This window comes from Dryobates pubescens, chromosome 14 (genome assembly GCF_014839835.1).
Source record: "Dryobates pubescens isolate bDryPub1 chromosome 14, bDryPub1.pri, whole genome shotgun sequence".
In the NCBI taxonomy this organism is placed as follows: Eukaryota; Metazoa; Chordata; class Aves; order Piciformes; family Picidae; genus Dryobates; species Dryobates pubescens.
The window spans coordinates 19,040,914-19,058,317 of NC_071625.1; positions in this window are offsets into that span (position 1 = coordinate 19,040,914).

Below are 17,404 nucleotides of genomic sequence, written 5' to 3' on the forward strand. Positions count from 1 at the left end.
AACAATAAGTGTCTACCTTCAATCTAAGAGTTATTTAATTGTCCACACATGTAGATTAAATTAAAAGTTTGGATAAGAATAAATGATGGTAGAAAGCAGAGAGGATGGTTTAAAAGAGTGCAGTGTTTTTACTTAATATGCACTTTGTACACAGAAATAGCTGAATTGGCTTTAAATTTGACCTTCTGGCAGAGGATAAAACTGACAAATTTCACTCTAAGGCTTCAGATTTAGAAGATAAGAAATGGCTGCAATCAATAGAGGAACAAAGAGGCAAATTTACCTTTTGACAATAAGGAAGGGCATGGCTTTATTGAGTAGTGTGCACTTCTCTTGTCTCCTGATTCACCCGAGTATAACTTTCGGTGTTGCCTGCTTCAGAGCTTCCTGAAAATAATCTCTAACCAACTAATGTGTGATACACAATTTTTTTGTCTATTTTGTAGTATTTACAGGCTATTTCTGCTGTTATGGATTAGAAGCAGACTTATAAATGAAATGAAAATTGAATTCTAAGTCACTGTTCACACTGCAAAATGTAAAAAGTCAAAAATCCCACTTTGATGATTTTAGTGAGAAAAATTTTCAATGAACTATATATTATATATAGTTCATTGTTATATATATTGGTCTTTTATTCATTCAAAAGAATTTAAAACTATATATTTTTTCTTAAGCTCAGTAAGTTTTTGTTTCCTTTTTTTGTCCATAGAACAGTCTTAAATGGCTTCCACTAACTGCTCAGTAGCATTAACCAAGTCTCTTTTTTTTTCCCTTTTTTTCTTTTTAACTTTGTGCAAAAGCATAAGATATATCAGTAGCCAGAGTTTTCATTAGATCTCTGGACTAACAATTACTCCTGGCGAATATAGTCACGGATTAATCAAGGCTGGAAATTACCTTCTGGGGGCCACCCAGTCCAATATCTTGCTAAAAATAAAGGCAGCTGAAATCAGATTGCTCAACACCTCATCCATCTGATTTTTTGATTTACAAAGGTGAGATTTCACAGCCTCTCTGGGTCTCTGTTGGAACATTTGAAAACACAATGATAAAGTCTTTCCTAATAACATGTCACAACATGTCATCTACAGGTCTTTCTCTGTACATCCCCAAGAATAATTTGGCTCCATATTCTCTACATCCTCCCATTCAGTAGTTTAAGAAATCCTCTTGTCCTTCTCTTTCCAGGTTGAACAGTGTAGTGTAGTCACCTCAGTGGCCATCCAAAATGAACTCCCTGTAGTTTGCCACATCCTTCTTGTAATGGGGAATCTGGCACTGAACACAGACCAACACATGTGCTCTCACAATAGAAATACAGGCCCAACATTTACACAGTCTGATCATTTTCAATCTGTATTTCACATAGCAGCAGGGGAAGATATTTAGTACCTTCTAGGTACGAATTTGTACCCTGAGTGATCAGGAATTGCACATCTATTTGCTGAGGTAAATGACCCTCATAACTCCAGAAGCAGAAGTTTTCAGCCATCCAGTATTGTAGTTTTCCAAGTTTTGGGACCACAGTCTGTTGACACAACAGGATTGTCAGCAGATATCCCCATTGAATCCCTCCTAATTCTTGTGACTTTCTAGCACATTTTTCTTTGGCTTCAGGATGCTTAAATGATCTGCAGACACTTCCCCAAATAACAAGGGTAGCAACAACAGTAACAATAGCAGCAGAAGAAAACAACGGTCATACAATCAGTCAGGGCAGAAATTAGGACATTGAGGTTGGGAATTGGGCATAGTGGGGGATACTGCAACTTACAGGAAAGTAGACTGAAAAGATTTTTAGAAGTGTATATGTGAGAACTCAATAATATTCTACTTGAGACTGTGTGCTCACTCACCTTCTGAGGTGGCTTCATCATGCAGGCAAAAGTCCCTGTCAATTAAGGTAAAAATTCTCCACTAGCTGAGAACAGTTCCTAAGTTTTTGCTGCCTGTTTATACACAAAGTGCCTGGTCAGTGTTCAGTAGGTGTCTTGACACTACATCATGGCAGATGAAATTTGAATCATCTGATTCCCATTTGTTCTTCTAATTCCCAACCTGTCTCTATGGCTACATTCCGATTAATGAAATAAATAGGATCAGAACAGCACAGGTGTGGAGCCTCAGCACTGCCTGTAATTCATAATTTTATTTATCTGCTTGACATCCCTCACTTTGTAGACAATGCTGGTCGAGACCCAGAACCATTTTCTAGTGCGGATATGTGTTTGGGATAAGGAAATTTAACCACATATCCATAATCTGTGTGCAGCCTCTCCTTGAGGCAAATTTGCTAGTCAGAGATACAGGCTTCCGTTTTTCACCAGACATGAATTATGAAATGCATCCATAAAGCAGTTGTAATAATCACCATTCTAGGAATGCTGCTGCCTAATTTTGACAGCCATAAAAGATTTCCCCGTGAAGGAAAAGAGGAGCTGCTTAGCACTCACATCTGGGAGACAAAACCTTCTTCAAAAATGACTTGTAATTCTTAATAGCACAAGAGATGAATGACCAGTACACTTTCCATATAAATTTTGCTCTTAGAAACTCTAGTCATGTCTGAAAAAAACCCTTGATCTCTCTGTGAGATTTGTTCTGTCATAAAATGGAGACTGTCACAAAAAGAACTTTAAGATCTTGAAAGGAAAGTGGTATGCAAACGCAAAATATAATTATTCTGTACAGCACTCAGATTTTTCTTTAAATTCTTGGGGCTTTTATAAAAGAAGGTGGTGGGAGGGAGGATCAGCACATAACACAGTACAGAAAAGATTTTCTTGACTTTACATCCTTGCTTCTCCATCGAGTTTCATTGACCTACTTACAGAAGTAGGAGAAACGATCCAGGCCTAGAGAATCAAACATCAACAACAAAACCCATTTACTAGGGGGGGGGGGAATTTGCATTTTGTTTTTCACTCTCTCTCTCTCAACTTTTTTCTTAATAAAACTTCAGACAATAAAAGCACAATAAATACAGACACTACATTAGAAACCCTCTTCCATTTCAGAAAATTATGTTCTTAAAGCAATTTTGGATTCCCACCTGCCTTTACAATGATACACTGAATGGCTGGTTTGTACCAAATCTATTGTACAAACTATTAAAAAGCCCATAAAATCTAAATTACATGTTAAAATATGCATTTAGCTCAGGAATTTAAACCAGACTAAGGGGGAAAAAAGTAAACCAACTCTTTTTCTTTTTCTTAAGTTATCTTAAAGTCTTTACTGACATGCATTTTCTTTTCTCTACTGATTTTACTGACAGCCAATTTTGGTTCACTTTTTTACTAGCTTTCAATATTTTATGACAGTTGGCAAGCCAATGTTGACACAGTGATAGGATTTGATATGACCACCAACACTTAAAAGTGAACTTTATTTTGGAAGCTATAGCTGCCATCATTTTAAACAGATATGTGGTTATGATGTATTACACCTACATTTTATAGGAATAGAATATGATGCTAGGTGAGACACTGAAAACTTTATCTTGCTTGCCTTGGGTAGAAGTCCTCAAGGGAGCAACTATCATTTTCCTTTATTCCTCTGTATTTATTTTCTATACATTTCTCTATAGGAATACACGCATCAGGTACTCCAGTATGGCTGAAAAGGACACACAGGAGGATCTGGGGTGTTGCACATTAGTACGGGACTCAGGGCAGACAAGCCAGGAATCATCTGTGAGGTGCAGCATTTTCCAGCTCCTGGTTCTCATGGCCCAGAGTCCTCATGGAACTCCTAAAGGCAAAAAACCTGTAAGCCTTGCTTGAGGCAGTATCGCCTCATGCCTGCCAAGTTTCCATTACCTTTTTAGACGTTTCCTTTCAGGAAGAAAATCACATCCCAGCACTTGCCTATGGAAAGTTTGCTACTCCTCACACAGCCTCATTTTATAAATGAAAACCTGGTATTTAAGAGAGAAGATGTCATCTGCCCAAAGTCAAAAAAGAAAGACTGTGAGCAGAGAACCTAAACAAATACCACCAAGAAATCTGTCAGGGAACAGAGGCAAGACATGACATCTCTGAAGACAGACCAAATCCTAAGCTTTCCATTTTACAACCACCGTAGAAGAGAGGAATCCTATGAGGAAGAAAGAATTCTGAGGAAAGTACAAAAGTATACCTGGAAGTTTGTGGACTATGCTGGGTCACAGTAGTCCCCAAGTGTTGGACAAATTCTTGATCAATGTTCCAGTTACAAAATTGTGTATCATCAGCTTTCAAAGTAACTTCATCTTTAGAAGGATACAAAGATGGTGCTTGATAGGATTTGGACAACACAAAACTTCCTTCCAAAAATGTGGAGGCTCAATGGAAAGAGAGGAAAGAAGGAAGAACATTTTCATAAACCTGCAATACACTACAACTATAAACCATGTCCTCTGTCTAATCAAACAATGAAAAAATTTTAGAACCTTAGAATCCTGGAATATCTCCATCACCCTCACGGTAAAGAAGGTGGGGCCTCTTGTGCTCCATCTTATACACATTGTTCCTTCTTCTATGAGAGGACACCAAAGAAAAGAGATTGGCACTTTCATCTTGACACCTACCCCTCAGATATTTGTAGACATTGATAAGATCCCCTCTCAGTCTTCTCAAGACTAAGCAGCCCCAGTTTTCTCAGTCTTTCTTCACAGAACAGATGTTCAACTCCCTCAGTCATCCTCATAACTCTGTGCTGGACTCTCTCCAGTAGATCCCCATCTCTCTTGAATTGGTGAGACCAAATCTGGCTATTATGCTTAATTTTTACACAGGAGGTGATCACAGATATGCTGCAATGACTTATAAATTATACACCAGAATCTAAACTACAGCACTATTGTATTTTCCTTCCCTCTTCTGTTAAACTAAATTTGTTTTAAGCAGCATGGCAGCAGATCATCTTTACACAACTGGTGTTGCATTAAAAGCTTCTTCTCTTGCTTGTCACAGACTACCATTGGGTAGTCAGCATAACATTGCTGGTTTAAGGGCTCAAGAAAGGTATGAATCACTTGAGCTAACTTGAGTGATCTGTGGTATAGTTGTTTACTATGTCTGACCATGACAACTTCATTTGGATATCCTTGAGTTTCCCATCTGGCTTCTAGCTCCTGCTGTTGAAGACCAACAGTCTGTGAAAGTACTGTCTCATTTCAGGCTTCCTTGAGCAGTTGTTGAGACACTTGAAGTCATCTCAGGTATCACCAGAAAACTGTTTGTAGGTGATTGAATCAAGCTCCAGCTTGAAGCCAGCCAGTCCCATAGCGTTTACTTGGTGCAGAGTCACACAAGGAAACAATGCCTGTCTTTCACACCTGGCTAGTCCTCTCTTTTAAAGCCATGTTCACTGCCTACTCTGTGCACAGTCAGCAATTTTCTACTTGAGTAACCTTTTAATGTTCTTCCTTGCATTGCTATAAAAATGTAATGCCCAGTGAGCTAAAAAAAAATAATTTCTATGATTTTATAAGATGTCCATTTGGAAGAAGTCAGAAGAAGGGTTCTGATATTTAGTATTAGTAACTGGAGATTTTATTTTTCAGCTGCTTTTCCTTCTTTTGAAGTTCTTGCCTTAAGTTTAAGGCATCTGCTTTGGAAGTTCAACTGCTGCATGAATTATAAGGTAGCTTTGAGCAGGAGGCTTAAGTACACAATGTGAATCACTTGATTGATAGCCCATTTGATCAACTGTGTAGTCAGGGTCCTTGCTCTGCTGAAAACATGATGGCACAGCCAATACTACAGCATCCCTGGCTGGCAGGAGGATTCAGGTCAGTAGCTGTACTATAATAAAACCTGCTTCACTGTACATCTGGTATCTTGCCTATCTCTTCCCCTCGGCTGTCTTTCATTGTTCATGTAAAAGAGCCAGGTCTGGGGTCTTTCTTCTGACTCCAGTGTTTTGCTGAGGCCAGTCTGTCACCCTGTCAGTTCCAAGAATTCCTGCAGTCTTTTATAACCAGTTGATTAGCCAAGAAGAAGGTCTCTGTCACATGGGTCCATTTTCACAGGAATGGATCTAACTGCAGAGAAATACCCTGAGCTTGAACATAAGGGACCATGGAAATAACACCAGTGAGAGTTGGACTACTTTTATTTGTTTTGATGAGAAAAGCCTGTTTGAAATGCTACATCCTTTCTGCATAACTTATTCTATGCACATCCATCTCCCTGATCTGGAAGACATGGATGAGGAGTAGAATGAAGCCCTTACAATCCAAGCGGAAATGCTACACCACTTAGATGCACACAAGTCTATGGAACCAGATGGGACCCACCAAGAATACTGAGAGAAATGGAGGAAATGCTCACCAAGGCACTTCCCATCATTTATCAGCACTCCTGGCTGACTAGGGAGCTCCCAGTTGACTGGAAGTGGAATGATGACCATTTATAAGAAAGGTCAAAAGGAGGACCTAGAACTACAGACATGTCATTATGACATTAGTGCTGGGGAAGGTTATGGAGCAGATCACCAGTGTCATCATGCGGAACACATACAACACAATCAGGCAATCAGGCCCAGTCAGCCTGGATTTATGAAAGGTAAGTCCTGCTTGGCTAATCTGCTCTCCTTCTATGACAAGGTGACCTGCTTAGCAGATGAGAAAAAGGCTGTGGGCATCGTCTACTTGGACTTTAGCAAAGCATTTGACACTGTCTCCCACAGCATCCTCCTGGAGAAACTGGCTGATTGTAGCTTGGACGTATGGAAGATTTGCTGAGTTAAAAGCTGGATGGCCAGACATAAAGAGCAGTGGTAAATGGAGTTAAAGCCAGCTGGCAACCAGTCACAAGTGTGTTCTCCCGGGCTCAGTACTGGGCCAGGTTTCTTTCATATCTTTGTCAATTATCTTGATGATGAGATTGAGTGTACCCTCAGTAAGTCTGCAAATGACACTAAGCTGTGAGGGAGTGTTGATCTGCTTGAGGGTAAGAAGGTCTTGCAGAAGGATCTGGACATGCTGGGTCAGTGGACAAAGTCTCACAGTATGAGGTACAATAAAGCCAAGTGCTGAGTCCTGCACTTGGGTTGCTACCACGTCATGCACCACTATAGGCTTGGGGCAGAGTGTCTGGAAAACTGCCTAGCAAAGAAAGACATGAGGGTGTTGATTAACAGGCAGCTGAACATAAACCAGCAGTGTGCTCAGGTGGCCAAGAAGGTCATCAGCATCCTTGCTTGCATTAGAAATAGTGTGGTTGGCAGGACACTTAATGTGATTATACCTTTGTACTCAGCACTGGTGAGACCACATCTCAAATACTGTGTCCAGTTTTGGGTCCCTCATTATAAGAGAGACTTTGAGGTGCTTGAGCAGCTGAGGGAACTGAGATTGTTTAGCCCGAAGGAAAGAGGCTGAGGGGAGACCTTGCTCTCTGCACCTACCTGAAAGGAGGTTGGAGAGTGATGGGGATCAGTTTGTTCTCTCAAGTAACATGCTATAGGATGAGAAGAAATGGTGTCAAGTTGCATCAGTAGAGGTTTAGGTTGGACATCAGGAAAAAAATTCTTCACCAGAAGTGTTATCAAGAATTGGAACAGGCTACCCAGGGAAGTGTCTGAGTTGCCATCCCTGGAGGTATTTGAAAGACGTTTAGATGTGGTGCTGGAAGACATGGTTTACTGATGCAATTGACAGTGTTAGGTTAACAGCTGGACTTGATCATGTTAAAGGTCTCTTCCAGACAAACCAATTCTAAGATTCTATTAGAAACATCACACTATTTCACCATTATGTCCTATCCTAGTGTTTTCCTTAGTCTTTTTTCTCTGTGTCCCTTCAGCCATCTCATTTTCAAGTCAATGTATTTTATCATTGTTTTTGCTGTGTTGCCATCTATACCCCAATATAACAGGTTAGTTAGCCCATGTATGCTGATTTAATTGTTATTCTTGCAGATGCAATGGAGCAGTATTTGGAAAAGGGAAAAAGAAATCTCTTACTGTAATAGATTCAGAGGTGAAGGAGGTTCAAAGTACTATGGGGGCCTAGTTTCTAACAATAATAACCTGGGAGCAAGAAACTACATCAGAGGATGCTTTCATATTTTGTACAGCAAAAACTTAACATAAAACAAAAATTGCAGCCTAAACTATATCAGTCTCCCCCTCTCCATTTCTCCATTCCCCCTCTCCATTTCCCAGTGATTTCTGCACTGCTTTTATTGCAAAGGTGTTCCCTACTTACATGCTCCCTGTAAATCATAAAATTATAAGTTACTAGGTTGGAAGAGACCTCAAGGATCATCCAGTCCAACCTTTCTTGACAAAAGTACAGCCTAGACGATAAGGCTCAGCACTGAGTCCAGCAGAAACTGAAAAGGGTCTTTGAAATTACTCTTGAACTCAGCATAGTTACTCCACTTCAACAGGGGCCTGGAATTTGTCACTGTCGTATTCCCTTCACTTCCCTTCCAACACATACAGCATAGGTCATACTTGGAGACAGAGACTGGATACCTGAACGCCCAGACCAGGACCTGTTTCACTGATGGATCTTCTGACAACTGTAGGGGGTGCTTAAGCTTTATATTACATAAAACATATATTAAGCTATTATATAAATATGGATATTTTTATACAATTACACAGTATATTTTTATATTCAAGTTGTTATGAGTGCCTCACATGTATTTTATCCTATGCATGTAACACGTTGCATGAAATTCATAGCAATTTATATGCAGACACTACAGAATTATTTTTTTTTAGAGATATCTATAAATGTGTTTATGAGGTTGGCTATTACATAAAGCCACCAGAAACAGCTTCTTGAGGAACCCAGTTCTGTCACTGCATGTTAGGTAAGATCTGAAACACTGTATGGAGCTCCTCAGGAGACATGAGACTCACGCTGCCTTATTGCCTGTTTCCTGAATTACATTTAGACAAGAGGTAGGGGCTCAGAGCAGGCTGTTCTGAGTCTGAGGAAATTTGAGGAGGCAGAAGAGTTCAAATATCACCAGCCTTGAATGCTGTTTGACAAAGAGTTGTGGGAATGCAATTTTGGAGCTAGACACATCAGTCTCACTTAGACCTTGTGCTAGTTGTCTGCATCCATGCCCCGATCAAGCCCCCAGGCTGGGAAGGTAACTGATAGTTTTATTCCTAAATCTTTCACTGATACACTGTTCTGGAGAGTGGTCCTATGATTTCTTCCTGGGCTGCACTTTTCCAGCCACTCAAACATTACGTAACAGATATGTTTTAAATCAAAGCTCATCTGGCAGCTGTTTGTGTAGCTTGGTGACATCACTGGATGAAGACTCTCTCTCCAAAAATAATGTACTATCGGTTTGTACCAAATCTCTTTGCTGGAAACTATCCCACTTACTAATGCAGGACAGGGAGGGCTGAGTAACAGGAAAACACTCTAAATATGCTAGGTTATTGCTCTGTGTGGCAATTTGTCAGAAACAGTTGGGAAGGTTGTGATCCACATTCACTCCTGCAAGATCACAGCAAGGGAAGGGACAAGAGACAGCAATTTCTGGAATAAAGAGCAGGGAAAGTGTGCAAAGAGCAGGATAAGCAATTCTCAGAAGCTCTTTGGAAAAATATAAACAATCTGGTAAGGAGGAGGAGGTGTGGGAGCTGAACAGAAGCAAATTAAAAGGATAATTAGAAGTGGGGGAGGGGGGGGGGAATTGAGTTGCTAAAGTACATTTTAGCTGGTGAAGCCAAGGATTTCAGATGTATTCACAGCAGACAGATGGTAAAAAAAAAAAAAAAAGGGGGGGGGGAACCCAACCAACAGCACACAGTTCCTTAGCATGAATATTAGTTTGGGACAGAGAGTATGGAGCTGGAAGATTTGCAATAGCCAAAAAGAGGTTAGAGCAATCAGAGACAAAAGTCATAGCCCTGATTTGTTGTGGGGTGTAAGCAGAAACAGTGAAATAATGCTCATCATCCACACAGACTGATATTTTAACTATAGTTTTCACATTTCCTTGTGTAAATGGTTGGGACTCTTTTTTCTCACATACAAATGTCTCTGGGCACCCAGAAGCTTAATTAATGAACATATGAGTTAAACAGATAATTCATTTTGCCATACCAATGATCAATGTATCCTAACGAAAAAAAAAGACTGACACAAGCAACAAAGGAAAAAGAACTCAAACATCCCATTCCCTCATCTTTGGTAAGACCAAATAACAAGCTTTGATAAGGAAACAGGAAATGTGGCTATCCAAATGCTATTCTATCCAAATGTGACAGCAAAAGCACATCCTCTCAATGCAATAGGGTGAAGGACAGAGATTCCCAAAGCAGCTCTGAGTTCACTGAATCCACATGCCATGGGGCAGTGATCAACGCAGTGCATTCCTTTATCTGAGCACTATAAATGCTCTTGTCTTGCTCTGGATGAGAAAACATGGGCCAAAACCCCCATCCTGGAGATCTCTACACAGTGTGTTCCAGAGGCTGACGTTTCAGTCCTTCAGGGCCAGGTGGGGTTTCCCTATGACATACTCTTTGGCAGAAATATTGCTGTTGGGGGAGCTTCTGTTTCTTTTTTTATTTTTTGGGGGGGTGCCTAACAGAGATACTTTATATAGTATCAGGGATGTATTCCAAGAGATTGTTTCCCTTGTCCAGTCCAAAGCTGGACTCAACCTACAGCCACAATTAAGAGAGTGCTTTGGAGATATCCTAAAAATATGAAATATTTCATTAAAAAATCCTTCTGAAATTACTAGCAGAACTCCCATCGATTCAATTAAGAGAAGAATCACAGTGGTTATAGCCCCCAAACCTGCTAATACATAAGGACATCTGACTCATGAGAACAGTAACCAGAGGCAAGCTATTCACACACTTTATTATTCATGGAATCAAGACTCTGGACAGCATACATGAGACCAAATTGATTCTAAATAAAGAAGCATTTCTATGGAAGCCCAAAACTTTCAGGTAATATTGCTGATTTCAACAGTATTTTAAATTCGCACTGCCTTGCTAATTGGGGAGATTTACAACAGAGGGATTACCAAAAAAAAAAATAGAAAAAGAGTAAAGGTCTGGGCTTTTTGATGTTAGCTTCCAAAATGAAATGGAAATTAAGTGGAAATAAAAAAAAAAACAAAAAACAAAAAACAAAAAAAACCATACCTTGTGGTTCCTCTAGTATAGTCTCTCCTACAAAGATTAGTTGATTTTGAAGTGCTGCTATATGCACATTATCAGCTCACATCTGCTTGGAAACACATTGCTGCTAAGGTACCAAGGTCTGCATAAAAAATACAGGAAAAGAATTTTTCTAAGTGTGTATGTCGCAGACAGGAATGAGATCAGGAGGGAGAGTTATCCATCCCAACCATGGATCTCCCACATTTCCCTTTACTCCATGTTGCGCTGCTCACAAACTCTGAGTGTGTGGACACACTCATGGCTACAAAGACCATTAAGTGTAGGACAGGGCTGCAGCTTTCCCAGCCCTGCCAGAGGTGCAAGTAGAGACCAGGCAGAATCTCCCTCTATGGTCTTTGCAGGCAAGGTCCATGATGTACCATATCTTTCTCTACTTCCTGCCTCAGAGGCAGCTCCTCAGTCTCCCTGCTCCCTCCAAGCCAGCAGCACCATACAATCATCAGCATTAAACATCAGCAGCTATCCGAATTGTCCATCAACACCTCTGACAGAGATCACCTTTCCTCCAAGCCTCTTCACCCATCTGAGGTATACCCAAAGTCCCTTTTTGCACTCTTGATTGAAGTAGGGAGCAAAATGTCCTGGAGGATCTGACACAGAAAGAAATATCAGAATATGGTGGATAGCACTGTATTCACTGGAGGTACAACCTTCCTTTCAGGAGAATTTCTGAAGAGTAAAAGCTTCAATTTTCCCCTGGCACCAGGTTTGGCTTTGCAACAGCTATTTCCATATTTCACTTGTTTCATCTTGGAGGCTGCGATTCCTTGGTAGATCAGAACTTGCATCACTTCATCTCCCACTTAACTAATTTGATGAGAAAAATGGAACTGCTATGGTGGCAATTTAAGTGTATTTAAAAAAAAAAAAAAAAAGTTAATGCAAAATTTTGATTCGCCAAATTTAAAGTCCATTTCCATTACATTTAATAAATTCAGCCTCTCTTAGTTCATCTGTACTTATCTTTAAGTCTGCATGGCTGCGTGGCTTTAGAAATAAGAAGATTATTCATAGTAGGGTGATCTGCCTATGAACTTTTTCTTAGCTCTCAGAAGAGATAAAGAATCTTTGCTCAACTGTATAGCATTTCGTAATCACAGGAGTGGTCGGCTTTTCTGTTCTTATAAAATCGAATCTCACACCATCAGCCACAGACCTTTCAAAAAATACCAAAAAGAGTGTAATTAATTTAAACAGAGCAATCATTAAAGTATGAGCATAGTCTGACAAGTGCTTTTTTTTTAATTTCCCTCCAAGCATACATGAATTATGACATCCAAATCACAGCTCTTGTAAGGTACTAGTTCATGCATTTGTGTAGGGAGAGGGAAGAGGAGGGAAATTGCTGCATGAATTCTCATCCTTTCACTATAACTCCATGCACAAACCATTTGAGACTGAAGGCTTGAATCATGATGTAGTACATCACATCAAGGAAAAGTAGGTGAGGAAGTGAGTCCGAGGAATAAGTTCTGTACATTAGCATGGTGGGCAGGGAGCATGCTAAAAGGCTGCCTCTGGAGTGGCAGCAGGTGCTTAAATCTGAAGGATTTAAGGAGTGTGAGTGGAAAAAAAAAATCGAGATAAAACTTCCACACGATCTTGCAGCAGCTGGTGCTTCCTTGTCTGTGGAGTCAAGAAGAGGGAGTGAAGCCCTTGGAGCTGGCATGGGAGCCAGTGTGCAGAAGGCCCTGCTGTTATTTGCAGCAGAAGCTCCTTAGCAACAACTTCAAGCAGATGGGAGCCCAGGAACCTCTGTGCAGAGGCTCTGTCAGAAGCCCCTTGTCCCCCTCAATCTCTGCCTTGGGCAGGGGCAGGTAAGGCAAGACAGTGAAATCTAACAGAGAGCTTTTTCGAAGATAACAGAAAGGGATGCAATTGCCTTTGCTTGTGCTAAGCTGAAGCCCAAGGAGACATGAACAAATTTAAGGAAACAAGTTTGATAAATACCAACAACATTGCTGCAATTAGATACACAGTAGTGATAAGTAATTATAGAAGTGTTGCACAGACACACATACATTCTTTTACTATGGCTGAGTAACTTGGATTTCTAGGGATGCTGAGAAATCTTGAAAGGATCTTAAGGAACATGTATGTGACCAAGAGGCTATCCTGAGCCACACTTGAGAAGAAAAAAAAAAAAAGAGAAGGACTATACAAGGTATTAATCTGCATCGGAAGGTGATGGATAACCCACATTTAAACATGTCATTTGAAAATGGACAGTTCACAGATGCAGAGGATTTTGAAGAAAGTCTGCATTGACAGATGGATGTATTACCAAATTAAAGAAAACAGAAACCTTCTGTGGGATAATTAATTCATCTTGTACATGGACAATGTGGAGAATCATCAAAGATGAACGCAGCTAATAGCAGAAGTGAGGCTGTTTCAAGGTAGTGTCCATTAGGACTAACAAATGACACCAAGCCATGAATGCACTTCATCCTTCTTAATTGGGAATACAGAATTGAGCACTCTGATAGCCTGCATTATGATATTGTAAATATTGCCGTGTTATCCTTAAAGGAAAAGAAATTCTAATGCCTGCATTTGATCTGGCAGCATGCCCTTGAAACTTGGTTATAATCTGCATGCAAAAGTTAGGGCGAGAATGAAAGTACAAAGGCCATAATACTTTGTCATCAGTAAAGAGCCCTAACTGTCTTCAAGGAGGACAAAGCCTCTTTTTATGAGAGTTTTTGCATAATAAGAAGTGGTGGGATTTCTTGCACCTTCTCAGGGGCAGGGTGTTGTTTGGAACATATCTGGCCAAATCAGCATCATATCAGCCAGACTTGTGCCCTCAATGCCTCTTTTATATTAATATCACAGTATCACAGTATAACTAAGGTTGGAAGAGACCCCAAGGATCATCAAGTCCAACCTGTCCCAACAGACCTCATGACTAGACCATGGCACCAAGTGCCACGTCCAATCTCCCCTTGAACACCTCCAGGGATGGTGACTCCACCACCTCCCTGGGCAGCCCATTCCAAAGACGAATGACTCGCTCAGTGAAGAACTTTTCCTCACTTCGAGTCTAAACCTGAACAAAAACCACTGAACAAAAACAATGATACATTAATTGATTTATCTTGGTTGATTAACTTGATTAATCAGGACCTAGGTGAACGTCTTAATGATTTAAGAATATCTCTGTAGCCAGCAAAGCCAGATAAACACTAGATTATGTATTCTGGTGAGTCAGGCTCACCCATATGGGATCTCATCTCCTGTGTTTCCAGATCCCTTCTGCTAATCTAACCTCCCAGCAACATTTTAGCAATTCTTGTGGGTGATACAAGCAATGAGCAGAAACTGGAAAACTACAGATAAGTCTGAACTTCCATTAAAGCCAAGGGATGCTTTATTCCATTAACATCAAGGACACTAGTCTGAGCAATAACCATATTTCATATTATTTCTTTAGCAATGTCTGAACAAAAGGAGAACAACTTCTTTCTCTTGCTTCTTTGGAGGTATAGACCAAAAAGAGTGTAACTAGAATAAGGCTAAAGTTTTCTTTCTCATCAGAATGTGATGATTATCCCGAGTTGTGAAATTTTGAGATGTTTAGTTTTACAAGCTTCTTGTGGACCGTACCAGTATGCCTGTTTCACAACTTTCAGTCCACTTGCTTGTCCACCAGGTTACCAAGGTTTCTGATGATTCCCAGTCTCTTGACAGCTCACCTGCTGACAACACAGGCACTTCATGGGTCCTCAAGAGCTAAAACTCCCTGTCTGCTGAACACCATGCTCCCACGGGCTACAAGGTTTCCACAATTCCTGTTCATCAGCTCCAGAGTAAGGGCTCAATACCCTTTCACTGTCATCTTACACTACACAGATGTGAGCCCATGTACATATCTGGCAGCAGCTATAAACTTATTGTGCTGAATCTACATATACTTTCATTGGCTACTCTACTGTACAGCAAAACAGCAGTGTTAGCATTTCACAAGATACTATTCCTAGCTGCCTTAGTGTGAAATAGGTTTTATTTAAACTGATGTAGGAATATCCAAGTAAGAATTTACTGTACTTTTTTAATGCTGATTGATATAATTTCTACAAGTAGTACAAATGGGCAGGTAAGGGTAAGATAAGGTGAAAAAGCAATATTATTGTTGTTGTTGTTATTTTAACACAAATTATGGCTATGGTCTTTCTTCAATCAGTGCTAGCCATTACAACCTACCATCTTCTTAGCCATTGTCAGATAAGAGTTTCCATGTCTTTTGTTTGTTTGTTTGTTTAATTAGAAAATTTAAAATAACTTCTTCTACCTCTCATCACATCCATGAATCATAAGCACTGCTGACATTTCCAAGACAAGAATAAGTGGGTTTGTATTCTTTATCATTTGATCCTCCATCAGGGTGGATTCATTTAACTGGTATGAGAGCCAACTTCACGTTTCATAGAATATGAACTATTTTTAATGCAAAGCATTAGCTAGAATGACACCTCAGCACTGATCCTGAGAAAAGGACATTGCAAAGTGTCTTTATGGTGAGATAAATCCAGTGTAGCATGAATAAAAAAAAAAATTCCAGTGCATTTCCATTCTGATTACATATCTCCCTGGAAATCTAGATAGCTTGTTTAAATCATCAGTCTACTGGGTTCAATACCATGGAAATTGCAAAGAAGTTCTGCTTTGCAGGACCTCCTATACTGTATCTTGTTGAACACATTTGAATAAGACTATGTACAGCACAGAAACATTTGATTGACACTTCTCTGTGTGTACTGTATCACTTTTCATACTAAACTGACATTTCCAGGCCTCAGTTCAGCAATTTATGTCACTCAACTCAAGAATAATTATAATGATTTTTTATTTTTTTTTTAAATTTCTATAGTATATCTGTTCTGTTTGGGTTTGGCTGTTTTGTTGTTTTGTTTTGTTTGTTTGTTTAAAAAAAAAAAAGGATTCATCAGATCCTTTTGATAAACAATCCACATCCTATACAATTTGCTATACTTTATAGTGCAAGTATTATTACCACTTCTATTTTCCACTCATAAAGAGACTTGATGGGGTGCTTGGTGCCATGGTTTAGTTGATTAGATAGTGTTGGGTGATAGGTTGGACTCGATGATCTCAAAGGTCAGGTCTCTTCCAACCTGGTCTATTCTATTCTATTCTATTCTATTCTATTCTATTCTATTCTATTCCATTCCATTCCATTCCATTCCATTCCATTCCATTCCATTCCATTCCATTCCATTCCATTCTCAAAACAATAACATGGGAAATAGCCCTCACTTCATTTTTCTGAAGAATCCTTATCTAGAAATCCCTACAGATAAGGAAGGAATTTTTGTGATAATATGCAGGCACCGACTAGGAAGTGATATGTTTCCACTGCAATCATTTTAAATGTCACCAAGCACACAGACGGTGATGTGTGGGACAGGGTAAATCTTGGTAGAGATTTGTCTAAGCATCCTTTTGACTTACAAGGCACTTTGCTTTAATGTACTTCACGTATTACACAATGTCACAGTCATCACAGGATATACAGATATGATGCTGAGGCTGAAGTCAACAATTGCAGGACAAACTTTTGTATTTAATTCTGATTTGGAGGAAGGAAGGAATATGATCTCAAAACTACTATTTCATAAAAGCTTTTGATGAAAAATAAAGCCCAAGGTGGATGAGGTAATTCTTGGACAGATTCTTTGATTATTATTTTTTCTCTTTTCTTTTCTCCTGACATTCATTCTCTCTGTTTTGGTTTTGGCACTGAAAAATCCCATCATATGGAACTCCCAGTATTTCACCTACCTCTAAGAATACTTGAAAATATTAAAAATAGCAGTTTTTCTGTGTCTTCATGGTATTTCTTTTAGCATAGCTTTCACCTTAATTCTAATTTTAAAAGTTGTCTAGTGTTAAATATTTCAGCCATTCTGGCACACACTTGTTTCAGACTTCCTGGCATCTCCTGCAGGAGTGAGATGCAGCTTTCATGCCAGGTTGTCTTACAATTTCCCAGTAACAGCTGCCCCTCTCCTCGTTTACCTTCCTGAAATAAGTGTAATGCCTCCTGCATGGTACAAGGGCAGATTATCAGTGGTCTCCTAAATCCTTGTGCAAGGTAAAGACAAGGAACACCATAAAACCAGAACACAGAAGGTGAGACCTTAATCCCTCCAGTCGTCTTATGGCATGACCTGAAAAGGCTTCTCAAATCTGACTTGTTTGGGTACCACTG